Consider the following 12,558-nt stretch of genomic DNA (forward strand, 5'->3'; position numbering starts at 1 on the left):
ATATCTAAAAAGATGTTTCTGATCATTATATATAAATGCACATGCCACGGCAGGATCAAGGACACGCCTACCTGGGAGAAGCATAACACTATAACACTTACGAGAAACATTATTTCTTCGATTCGAATTAGAAGGGGCAATACTGTTTTGTCCCCTTTTCCTCTTCTCTGCAGCAGCAACTGCTAGTGTAGCTTCCTGTAGATAATTTTTTTAATGTACAACTTGAGTTTTAAGCAACTAGAAGCAGACAACTGTATTTGAACTCTGCAACCCTATAGACAGTTACACACACACCCAGACACAAAAGCCTGGAGAATGCTGCTAGCAAACCTGATTAGCTTTTCTTGAGCCTGGAGAATGCTGCTAGCAAACCTGATTAGCTTTTCTTGAGTTTCTCTCAATAGATTTTGACCACTTCAAGCTAGCGCCACAAACACTCAATACTTTGGACCTTCGCAGAGAGAGCCCATAGGCCGATCTGGTGTAGACAGTATCTCTCTTTTCTTGAGAACAGTAGCTTTTGCCTAAAATAGAAAATATGCTATAAATTTAAAACAATCTCTAAGACAAGATACAGAATAAAGCAAAACTTGATATTCTTCCAACCTGATGGTAGATATAGAATGATCATTTGGAATTGAACCTAAGCTTTGGACAAAACTCCTCAAATTTGTATCTCTTTTCCATGGAAACATGTAGGGCCGGACTTTATGATTAAAAGAACTACCATCTTCCCTTGATGATTTCGTACCATTTAATGTCCATACCAAAGAGAACTTTGAACGGTTATGTACATTTGGTAAAACTGCACAAAAGAATTCCATTAAACTATGCTGATCACATCAATTGATACTTTTTCAATAAGTACCAAGTTATAAAAAGATACAAAGTTAGAATTTAGAAGAAAAAAACTCTGGCTTAGACGTATAATGAAAACATTGATTTAGTCAACAAACACCTTCGGTACTCATGGAGTCCATAGTTATGCTTTTAACCTACCTTCTTCCCTTGACTATAAAGTATAAAGAATACATTTCAATTTTAATATGAAATCCCCTTATTTTAAACTAACTTGCAACTAAACTAACTGTTATTTTGTCAAAATACAATTTCTGGAAGCAATGAGGAAGAACACCAGTTTCTTTTCTGCATGTGAGATAGAATTGAGTCAAGAATATGAATTGATTTGATATGCATCACAGCATGAGTGTTATTTGAAGCATCAGGAACATGTTTAAATCAAACTCTTATCAGCTCTACCAGTGTTCAACAAGCCAAGTCACATAAACAAAAAATTGGTAACAACCAGCCAGGTATACTGTGTACAAAACCAAAAATCAATAAAGCATGCAAGTTATACTTTCTTTTCTGCATGTGGAATAGAATTGACTTGATATGAATCAATAATCAGTGTTATTTCAAACAATATGTACATGTTTCAATCAAATTGTTATCAGCTTTATTGGTCTTCAGTTACATACATCAGCTGCAAACAAGTCACCAAACCAGGAAAACCACAAACATAACCATAAAATTCGTACAATGAAAGAGAAAGGGTCTATAGGGAATAGCATGTGTATGTGTTGCCAGAAAATTAAATTTAAGAATAGTTGAGATCAAATAATATAATAAGTAGTTTTTGATGAACACATTCCTACCAGTCTGCTTCTTGGTAATAGCCTTCTCAGCAACCTGCCTCTCTGAGTTCAAGCCATCATCAACGACAGCAGCTCCTTGTTTGACATGGTTTTCTGTTATTGTCCGAACCAGCTGATTTTTTCTCCTTTTATAATAGCCATCAGATGATGACGTTGGGGTAGTATCTGGAGCTGCAACTAGTTGATTTGATCTTCGCTTCAAATATAGCAACTTCTTTCTTGAAGTTAGCAAATCAATTAAATAGCAACAAATGTATACCTTCAACTTAAGAGAAGAACCCCTCATCAAATAAAAGCCTTCAAGATCAACTGTAGAATCCAAAGTGCTTATTGCACTGTCATCCAATGACCACTGTAGCATCCATACTTAATGTATCATAGTGAAACACTCATCATCTCCCATGTCCGTGAGATAGCAGATTTTTTTTTTGGGTGAATCATGAGATAGCAGATTGATTTAGTCATTGAAATCCCTGCTTTTCAAATTGCACAAACTTGTAGTCAATAGCTTAACAATATCCCAGTTGCAAAGCTAAGAGTCCTTTTGACACTTTGTTTGATAATATTTTCTCCTTGACTTTAGAGTTTGCACAATGTAAGCTTCATTGCATTTCTTTTCTTCACATAATATGCAAACCAACCAGTTAAGATTAAATCCGCAAGGGATATATTCATGGGCAAGCATATCTTCAAGAATCTTGAGAGCATGGACTGTCAGCTTATTTGCACAAAAACACTGTAGTAGATTTTCATATGATGCCTTAGAAGGGGAGAGCCCTTTCTTAAGCATAGTGTTTGAGACTGATAATGCATCAAGAAGTCTTCCAGCTTTACAAAAGCCTCTTATCATTGTGTTGTATACTATATTATCAGGAACACAGCCAAGTTCATTCATTTTATTGAAAAGATTAACAGCAAGATCAATTTTACCATTCTGAATATGCCCATCAATGAGAATAGTAAAAGTGACATGATTGGGAAGCAATCCTTTTCTTATGATCATGTCAAGATGATGATACGCACCTTGCATATTGTTTGCCCAGCAATCACGCCATTATGCAGGTATAAGTTCGGAAGAAAATTAGTTTCATTCACTTTGTTGATCAATTTCAGTGCAAAAACTTTTAGTTCTTTCCTTGAACTGAAAAAAAAATTCAAATCTTTCCCTTTTGAAAAATTAGTATACTGGCAGAGTAGATGGTAAAGCATATACTTTGCCTTCTCAAATTGTCTTTGTGATTCATGCCGTTTCCTACTAATGTATCGGATATTTCTGCAAACACCACTAACCAATGCAACATGGGTTATCATATCTTGCTCAATCTGACTTCTCTCCATCAAATCAACTAACTGAAGCGCAAATCCAATTTCTCCCTTCCTTAAGAATTGGTTGATCAGAGCAGTATAAAGAGCAGCATTGGGCATAAATCCCTCTTTTAACATTCTATCAAGATATAGGCACCCCTTTGCTATCATGTTTTTCTTAACAAACCCATTTATAAGTGCGGTGTAAGCCCGGTAGCCTGGTCGAATACCACACTCCAACATTTTCTCAAAGAGTTCATGAGCTGCAATTGCTTGTCCGTTCTTTGAGAGACCATTAATCATTGTTACAAACATAGTTTCATCAGGGAGAGTTCCAGCCTCACGCATTCTAGCAAACAATTCTAATGCTTCCGGTATTCTCTTCTCTCTAATCAAATGCCCTATTATAGAGTCATATATAGCGACACTAGGCTTCATTCCACTATCTTCCAGTTTATCCAAAATCCCAATAGCTGATGGCAAGTCACCCTGTTTACATTGCTCATTCGCCATTATTAAGAATGTTAACATGCTTGGAACTAAACCTTGGTCTTGCATTACTTTAACAAGGGATTTAGCATCCTCTCCTCGTCCTTTCTGGTAAAGACACCTAATCATGGAGTTATAAGCTGGGAGCGAAGGCTGAAGAGAAAGATTTGACATTTTATCCATGCATAGCAAAGCAGCCTCAAGTCTGCCTCCATAACACAGTGCAATCATGTATATATTAAAAGCAACACAAGCTAAAACTGAGTTTCGTGAAAAAATTTCTTCCAGGAGAAGATCAGTCTCAAGCATGATGTCATCAGCAGATTTACTACTGGTGCTACAGATGTCTGAGAGGTCAATGCCACACCCATTTCTAGCAATTTCTGCCACAAAATTATGAGCCAGATTAATCTCATGTCCTTCTACATGGTTTTTTACTACAGTGAAGAAGAGAACTTCATCAGGAAGAAATCCATGATCAAACAACTGATTATACAATTGATCAACTTCTGCTAATCGATTTTCCTTATAAAGTGCAGCAAGTAAAGGCGTGTAACAGTATACAGTAGGTGCTAAATTGCACTGTATCATACTATTTAACAGGGCCAATGCACAATCAACTTTACAAACCTTGCAACACTTGCTAATCATGATTTGGTAACTCACAACATTAAGCTTCAACCCCAGCTCTTCCATCTGGTGATGCAACACAGGAATTTTTTCAAGCATGCCTAAGTTCAAAAAACCATGCATCAATGTGTTGTATGTATAATTATCTGGCTGGCAGCCCGTTTTCAGCATTCTGTAAAACAATCTCATAGCCATCCTCATACTTCGTTTCAGGCAATACCCATTAATAAGAGCCGTGTACATGACTTTATCAAGAAAGAAACCAAAAGATTCCATGTTCAAACTTAACAACTCAGCCTCCTCAACCCGCTCACTCCGACAAAGCATGAAAACCAATTTTTTGAGCAAATGAACAGTGGGTGGCACTCCTTTATCACACATGAATCCATACACACAAAGTGCCTCATCTATGTACCCTCTTGAGCTCAACCCATCCACCAACCCATTGTAGCATCGGAGGTTCAGTACAAATTCAAAATCACAAACTTCAAGAAACACACAAAATCCCTCCAGGACTCGGTTTTGTGCACAAAACTCACTAATAATTTCACTGCACGCTGCACTGCAAGGCATAATTTCCATTGCAACAAGTCTATCAAATTGAGACTTGGCTTCCTCCAACTTACCCAACTTGGAATAACAAAGAACCATGGAATTCAATAAATAATGATCCGGCTCAACTCCTCTGCTCAAAATGAAGTCAACATAAACTGCCTCTGCCATCCTGGCTTTGCCACAAGTCGCAAGTTTTCTGATAAGAAAATCATAACTCTTGATATCGAGCTCGACTCCCCTGGAAACTGCAAAATCAACAGCAGAAACGGCTTCATGGACCGATGAGGAATGCTTTATAATTCTCTGAACAAGCTTCTGTGCGGAATTCACTAATCCCCGTCGAATTAGCTGCTCTAATGCTGAAAAGCACATGACTCTTGGGCCATCTGGGAGTGCTCCAGTAGCAGATTGTGGAGGAGATTCTAAAGGTAAAGGGCAAGAAGTGAAGGGTATTTTGCGGGAAAAGAACAATGGCTGAAGTGGATTGTGTGGAAAGGATCTATACTTGTCCATTCTTTGGAGTCTGCCTGAGAATTATCAAGCAAAAACCCAAACTTGAATTTCATGAATTCAAAAACCCGTTAAGTGAATTGAAACTTTTTAATAATAATGAGTGTGCACGTGAGATTGAGAATTGCGTAAACCCACGCCTATAAAGCACAGAAATTCAAACTGGAACAAAACAAAAAATGGCGAGGGAGGAAGCCGCCGGAAATGGTAGATGCTATTTGCTAAAGCCCTAAACCCAAATATTTACCCGATTGGGAATAATCACGTTGCATTTGGGTAAACGGGTGGGTATTTGGGAAAAAATAATCATCGGAAGTATAAAAAATATTGGAGATGCATGCATCATCTTTAATTTTGGGACTTAACAGCTCAACTAGTTGTCTTCATAATTTCAAGGGATTGCAGTTTAATCTACCAAATTATATATAACAACCAATTCTATTAAGATTTTAACCCAACACAAAAAGTTAATGTGGTTAATCTATACTATTAATAAAAACAATATCATCAGTTTTAACTTCCCACCCAAAACAGACTATATGGTTTGCGTAATATTATAAAATATGGTAATACAGTTCCTATCCCTAATACAATTGTAAATTAAAATAGAATTCCTAATAAAATATATTCTTCCCTACGTTCCTATTCGTAATACAATTCTAGACTATAATTACTAATGGTAGTAATTCAGTATATATATTTCTCTGCAATGCAATTTATACTATTAATAAAAACAATATCTTCAGTTTTAACTTCCCGCCCAAAACAGACCTATAATATTATGGTTTGCGTAATATTATAAAATATGGTAATACAGTTAAAATAGAATTCCTAATAAAATATATTATTCCCTACGTTCCTATTCGTAATACAATTCTAAACTAGAATTACTAATGGTAGTAATTCAGTATATATATTTCTCTGCAATGCAATCTATACTATTAATAAAAACAATATCCTCAGTTTTAACTTCCCGCCCAAAACAGACCTATAATATTATGGTTTGCGTAATATTATAAAATATGGTAATACAGTTCCTATCCCTAATAGGATTGTAAATTAAAATAGAATTCATAATAAAATATATTATTCCCTACGTTCCTATTCGTTATACAATTCTAGACTAGAATTACTAATGGTAATAATTCAGTATATATATTTCTCTGCAATGCAATCTATACTATTAATAAAAACAATATCCTCAGTTTTAACTTCCCGCCCAAAACAGACCTATAATATTATGGTTTGCGTAATATTATAAAATATGGTAATACAGTTCCTATCCCTAATACAATTGTAAATTAAAATAGAATTCCTAATAAAATATATTATTCCCTACGTTCCTATTCGTTATACAATTCTAGACTAGAATTACTAATGGTAATAATTCAGTATATATATTTCTCTGCAATGCAATCTATACTATTAATAAAAACAATATCCTCAGTTTAACTTCCCGCCCAAAACAGACCTATAATATTATGGTTTGCGTAATATTGTAAAATATGGTAATACAATTCCTATCCTTAATACAATTGTAAAGTAAAATAGAATTCCTAATAAAATATATTCTTCCCTACGTTCCTATTCGTAATACTATTCTAGACTAGAATTACTAATGGTAATAATTCAGTATATATATTTCTCTGCAATGCAATCTATACTATTAATAAAAACAATATCCTCAGTTTTAACTTGTATTATGGTATGGTGCGTAATATTGTACAAAATATGAAAATTTGGCATAATTCAACTCGAAAGGCCAACCAATTTTCTGAACGACATTCGTGCATGCAGGTGTCGGCACACGAGTCAAGCCTTTTTAAGTTCATTTTGGGATTTCATTTGCACCCCCTCCCCCCTTGCGTGCGAGAGAGAGCCTCTATGCTACACAATTCAATAAGCCTTAGAAAAACTCTTGTATAAGTAGTGGTGCAAACCAATTTCGAGAACCAATTTCTCATTCACCCATTATCAGTTTTGAGCGTACAATATATCAATCTTTTCGTCTAACTACGAAGAACACGAATCCACGTTGACCGGCCCCAAATCGAAAGTGGACCCCACATATATTTGTACCACAATATTGCCAGTAAAATGCCATTTTATGCTAATTTTTTTCCAACAGTTATTTATCCAGAGAATATCAATGTGTTGAAGGAAGAAGATGATATATAGTGAAGGGCAATATCATCTTCACTATATATCATATTCTTCCTCCAACACAACGCTCTACGGCCAACCAACAATTACTCAACTGATTATCCCATTACTCCCATGTAAATTTTTTCTCTAATATAGTTATACTTACTGAATATCAAAATATAAGTGTACCTCAAGATCTTGCAATAACTAACCGACAAGTAATTAAATTAATGAATATGATGCAATAATGTAAATTATCTACCTATTGCATTTATATACTTATTTTAGAACACTGAATTTTTGTGATATTTGTTGCATGCAAGGAAGACTCATACTATAATTGCATTTATACACTTATTCATACTCATATTCGATGTTATAATTTCTATAATTGTATATCAATTCAAATATTTCTTAAAATATTATAACAAATTCATTCCGTACAACGCACGGGTGAAAATATAGTTACAGTAATGACTTCTGTTATTTTAACTCTTTTTTTAAATTTAATATACGTTTATAAGTATTTTTTTAATTTTATATTGAACAAAATTGATTTTACTATTGTAAGTGTTCTGATGTTATTAAATTTTAGTTTTTAACTTTTTTTTATTAGGTGATTCTAGTTTGTAGTTTCGCTAGATTAATCTTTATTCTCAAAAGGTTAATCATCAATCCCAATGGTCTCTCACTCACGTATCGGTCCGATCAAGCATATGAGAGAATGTAAACCATGGTAATTCAACTGAGCACATAAACTAGACTTTTGCTTATTTTCACTAGATTAATCTTAAGTATATAGGATCCCACCCTTAGAGTTACTGCGGAAGTAAATTGCGAGTTGTCCTAGAGTTATTGCGGAGGTGCGTAATTAGCCTTCCGGTCATATCTTAGTCATCATATCTCCTCGTCATGTGCCTAACCAACTACGCTAAGTCTCGAGGACTTTAACTTAACTTTATTATATTTAATTGTATGATTTTTATCAACATATTTGATAGAGAATATACCAAAGTATACTGCTCTACGAATAAATAATATATGTATGTCCAACGTATTATACGCTTGAATAAAGAGAGGAATTAATCCATATCTGTTATAAATAAATATTTGTGGCCATTATTGTTAGCATTGTAACGGTTGTAACCTATAACGGTCATTATTTATGTTGGTTTTATTACTAGTATTATATATGTATTCCTATGATGTAATGGTAATGACCAGTGAATGAGAATGCTCTCCTTCTTCTTGTCTCTATGCTTTCTCTGTTAGTTTAGCTTGTTCATAACTTTGCAACTCACCAATCATGGTTAGGAGCTAAAGGTCAACGGGCATCAAAATCTCAACACGTTATCAGCACGCTCAAAAATACCGTGGTGACGGTAATTTTATCAATTTTCTTAAAATTACACATGTATGCATGTCTGAATATTTGAATTTTGATAATATGCTTATATGCTTTTCTGGTGGTATATATATATGAATCTGTAGCATATAGTTTCTTATTATCCACATGATTTCACAGTGTATATACATATATTTTTACAGTATACTTACTCACAAATATTTTATTATTTGGCATATAACATCTGTGTGTGAGCATATACATATCGTTTCCTATTAAAAATTTTCAAATACTGCACTGAAATCAAAATCAATCCTGGGAATACACATCTATATTAGTATTCTATTTAAAAAAAAAAAATACCGTATTATCGAAATTGTCTTTCAACCTACATCTTTGACGACGGCGCGATTCGAAGGCGACTCCGTTAGACGATAGAGACGATCGGCGATGATGGCGTGTGACGCTGGCGGCTCCGTGCGTCTGTTAATCGAACGATGGCAGGCGCGGCGGCGATCGTGTTCACACGACAGTGGCAGACGGCGGCTCTCGGAGATGACGGTAGCGGTCTGAGCGGCGACCTCTCTGCTTTTTCACGAAGATCTCCGGCTCGATCGGAGACGGCTCTGGCTGTGTCGACGGCTGGAGGCCCCTGGCAGCGGCGGAACCTGTGTCGGCTTTGCGTGTCCGGCGACTCCAACCCAGGTGTGATGGCGCCGACGCTGTTCGTCGGCGGTGCTGCTCGGCGGCGTTCTCGGGCTCCACACCCGCCTCTCCTTTTTTTTGACTGCTAGGTTTAGATTGTGAGATAGAAATGCTGATACCCTTTAGTGGGTTACTTAATTGGGCTATGTTTTGGCCCATTTTCTTGGCCAAACCTGGTCCATCTACAATAACTATTCAATTGGGTCTCGCCTGGTCCAATTCAGCCGACAATATTAAAACAAAAATGAGTTTTTTTAAAAAAGGCATTATGGATTTGTTTTAATTTTTAGACCATTTGTTTTTACTCCAAAGTACTGATTTTGTGGCCCAATCTTTATTCTCTTCAAGAATTTCTGTGACATAAAAATATTCTCAATTTTTTGTCGAGACCTGGGATTATTAATTGAAAAATTGGGCCTATTATGTTTTTCTTGGCTCAATTCATAGATTACAATGATGGACTACTTTGTTAGAAAAATTGAATTGAGCCTATTTAAGTTCTTACATTCTAGGCTAATTTAATTTGGATTTACAATCAAAGCAGTTATATGATTTTTGGGTCCTTATGTTTCAAAGCATTTGAACTAGTTTTAAATGCTCGACCCATTTGATTTTAGATTTGGGCTTAATTCTTTCATTGACCCAAATCCTTAAAATCTTCCTCCATCATTTATATATTCCCTGAATACAATGTACATTATTTTTATATTGAATGTACATTATTTGATAGTATGGTCTACACATCTGTGTGAACTATGGTCCACACAATAATGATTGATATTCTACCATTATTTTCTCAAAATTCTTAGTTTATGATGACTTTGGTACATTGAAAACCATCACTAGGTATGAATACTTAAAATTCTTTTTGAAGTCATATTCTGTTGAAACAAATTTTTAGTTTATTTACACTTGGGCGTTGGAATTACAGTTTGATAGGATGTTGTAACTTAATTAAGATGGACTAGTTGAAAATAAGCAAATGTATATCACTGTGAATGAAATATTGGATCATAAATCAAACATTGGCCTTGCTACAATTATGGATAAAGTTTAAATATAATTTCTATTAGTTATATGCTTGTTAAATTAATAAAGATTATAATTGAAATGAATATTTTTCAGGCTGTATTTGACATCTTAAATAAATATCAACTCAATTATATATGGAGGGAGATAGCAACATATGCATGAAGCCAAGAGGAAAAAGAGCAAATGACTCCTCACATACACGACATGCACTTTCAAATAATTAAACACACACGTGCCCTAGCACACACATGGGGAATATGAAAGCTATAGCTACAACTCCGATCCTACAAGGATTTGATATCAATGTTCCTAAATGTCATTTTCACTAGAAAAAAAAAACCATTTTTTTGAAATGACGAGGAAACTCACCATCAGTATTCAAGGGTGTGCACTGGATAAATTCCGTTTTATGATTTTAACCAACAAAAAATCACAAATAAGTAAATCCGTGTAATTCTATCCAACAAAGGATCATAAATAAATAAATCAGTTTAGATTGCTTATAAATGATCGACTCATCAAATGAGAAAGACTGAGATTTAAACTTGTAACAATAAGGTTATAAGTTTAATTGTATCTTTACTAATCTTGGTTGGGGTTACCCTACACTACCAATTTTGATTGAGGTATTGTTAGTTTTTAACGGTGCATAATTACATCTATATGACAATGAATTATTTGGTTTTTCGATTAAAGTAGTACTTTTGTTTTGATTTTAAGTATGGAGTATTAGTGTAATCACTTTTATTCTTTAGGCATTTTAGATCAACTAAATCTAATATAAAATGTTTGAAGTAACATTTCACGATTAATGGTGCAGTTTGGTAAATGTTAGAACATTTTGGACTGAATAATTGCCCTATTTGAAAATTCTGAGTGGCCAAAAGCGGATAAATACAATTGTCATATCATGGACCAGGTACACCTTATATTATGAACTCTTGTTAAAAAATTATGTATTTACAATTAACATATTATATGTATTCAGTTAATAAATTATGTCAGTAAATAAATTAACGGTACATAATATGTTAACAGCATATTATGTGCTTGTAATTGATATATTATGTGCATGTAGTTAACATATTACGCGCCTTCAATTTATTTGCAATGACATAATCTGTTAACTGCAAATAGGGTTGTTAACGAACCGAACATAAACGAGTGAAGAATAATCAATCCATTTTATTTTAAAAAGTTTTTATTTAGATCTTGTATTTCTTACAACATATATTAGTTAGACAATGAAGTCTTTAAATATATATATATATATATATATATATATATATATATATATATATATATATAGAATATTAATCAAATGCGGCCTTGCTATTAGGTGCGGTCATGTGGCCTAGCGTGCGTCGTTGGATTGTGTTGATATGACGGTGGAAGTTATATATTAGGATTCAGGAAGTTTAATTCGCGTAACTTAAGTGGGGGCTTTATGGTAATTGTAAGTGGGAAGGTAATGTTAGAGTACAGAATGCACCAACAAACGTATTATTAAAACACATCATTCAACGTATAAAATGCACCACTGGACAAATTAAAACACACCATTCCCCACCATACCAAAATACACCACTCAATTCAAATGCACCAACAAAATTAAAACACACCATTCAACGTACGAAAATGCACCAGTTCTCAGATTAAAACACACCACTTAACCACCACACACCAAATGCAACTACTCTCGTAAATTCACCACCATGTGTATTAAAACACACCATTCTACGTTATAAAATTCACCACTGGACAAATTAAAACACACCACTCCCCACCATACAGAAATACACCACTCAAATTCAAATGCACCAACAAAATTAAAACACACCATTATACGTTATAAAATGCACCAGTTCTCAGATTAAAACACACCACTTGACCACCACACACCAAATACACATACTATTGCGAATTTCACCAATATTATCTCAAATATGAATCAGATTAATGTTGATAATGCACAGACTATTGCGAATTACTCCATTCTCGTCCCTCTGTTGGAGTCGACCTGTGCGTTTTGTTCGGAACGGAGCGCTCGTTGCTGGTGATGGAGTCCCTTCTACGCTCGTCAGGTGTTTGTTGCTCAGTGCTTGTCGACTTCAAGTCTGATCTCTGTCGTCGTCTGATCTGGTTTTGAAATTGTAGTGAATTGTCAACATTATCCTTCTCGTT

The 12,558-nt window shown here is 34.6% G+C and overlaps 1 pseudogene; it reads right to left on the minus strand.

Annotated features, from left to right (window-relative positions):
• Positions 1–630: 630 nt before the first annotated feature.
• Positions 631–5,340, minus strand: LOC116014564 (annotated as a pseudogene).
• Positions 5,341–12,558: the final 7,218 nt, after the last annotated feature.

Source organism: Ipomoea triloba, chromosome 1, assembly GCF_003576645.1.
Source record: "Ipomoea triloba cultivar NCNSP0323 chromosome 1, ASM357664v1".
Classification (NCBI taxonomy): Eukaryota; Viridiplantae; Streptophyta; class Magnoliopsida; order Solanales; family Convolvulaceae; genus Ipomoea; species Ipomoea triloba.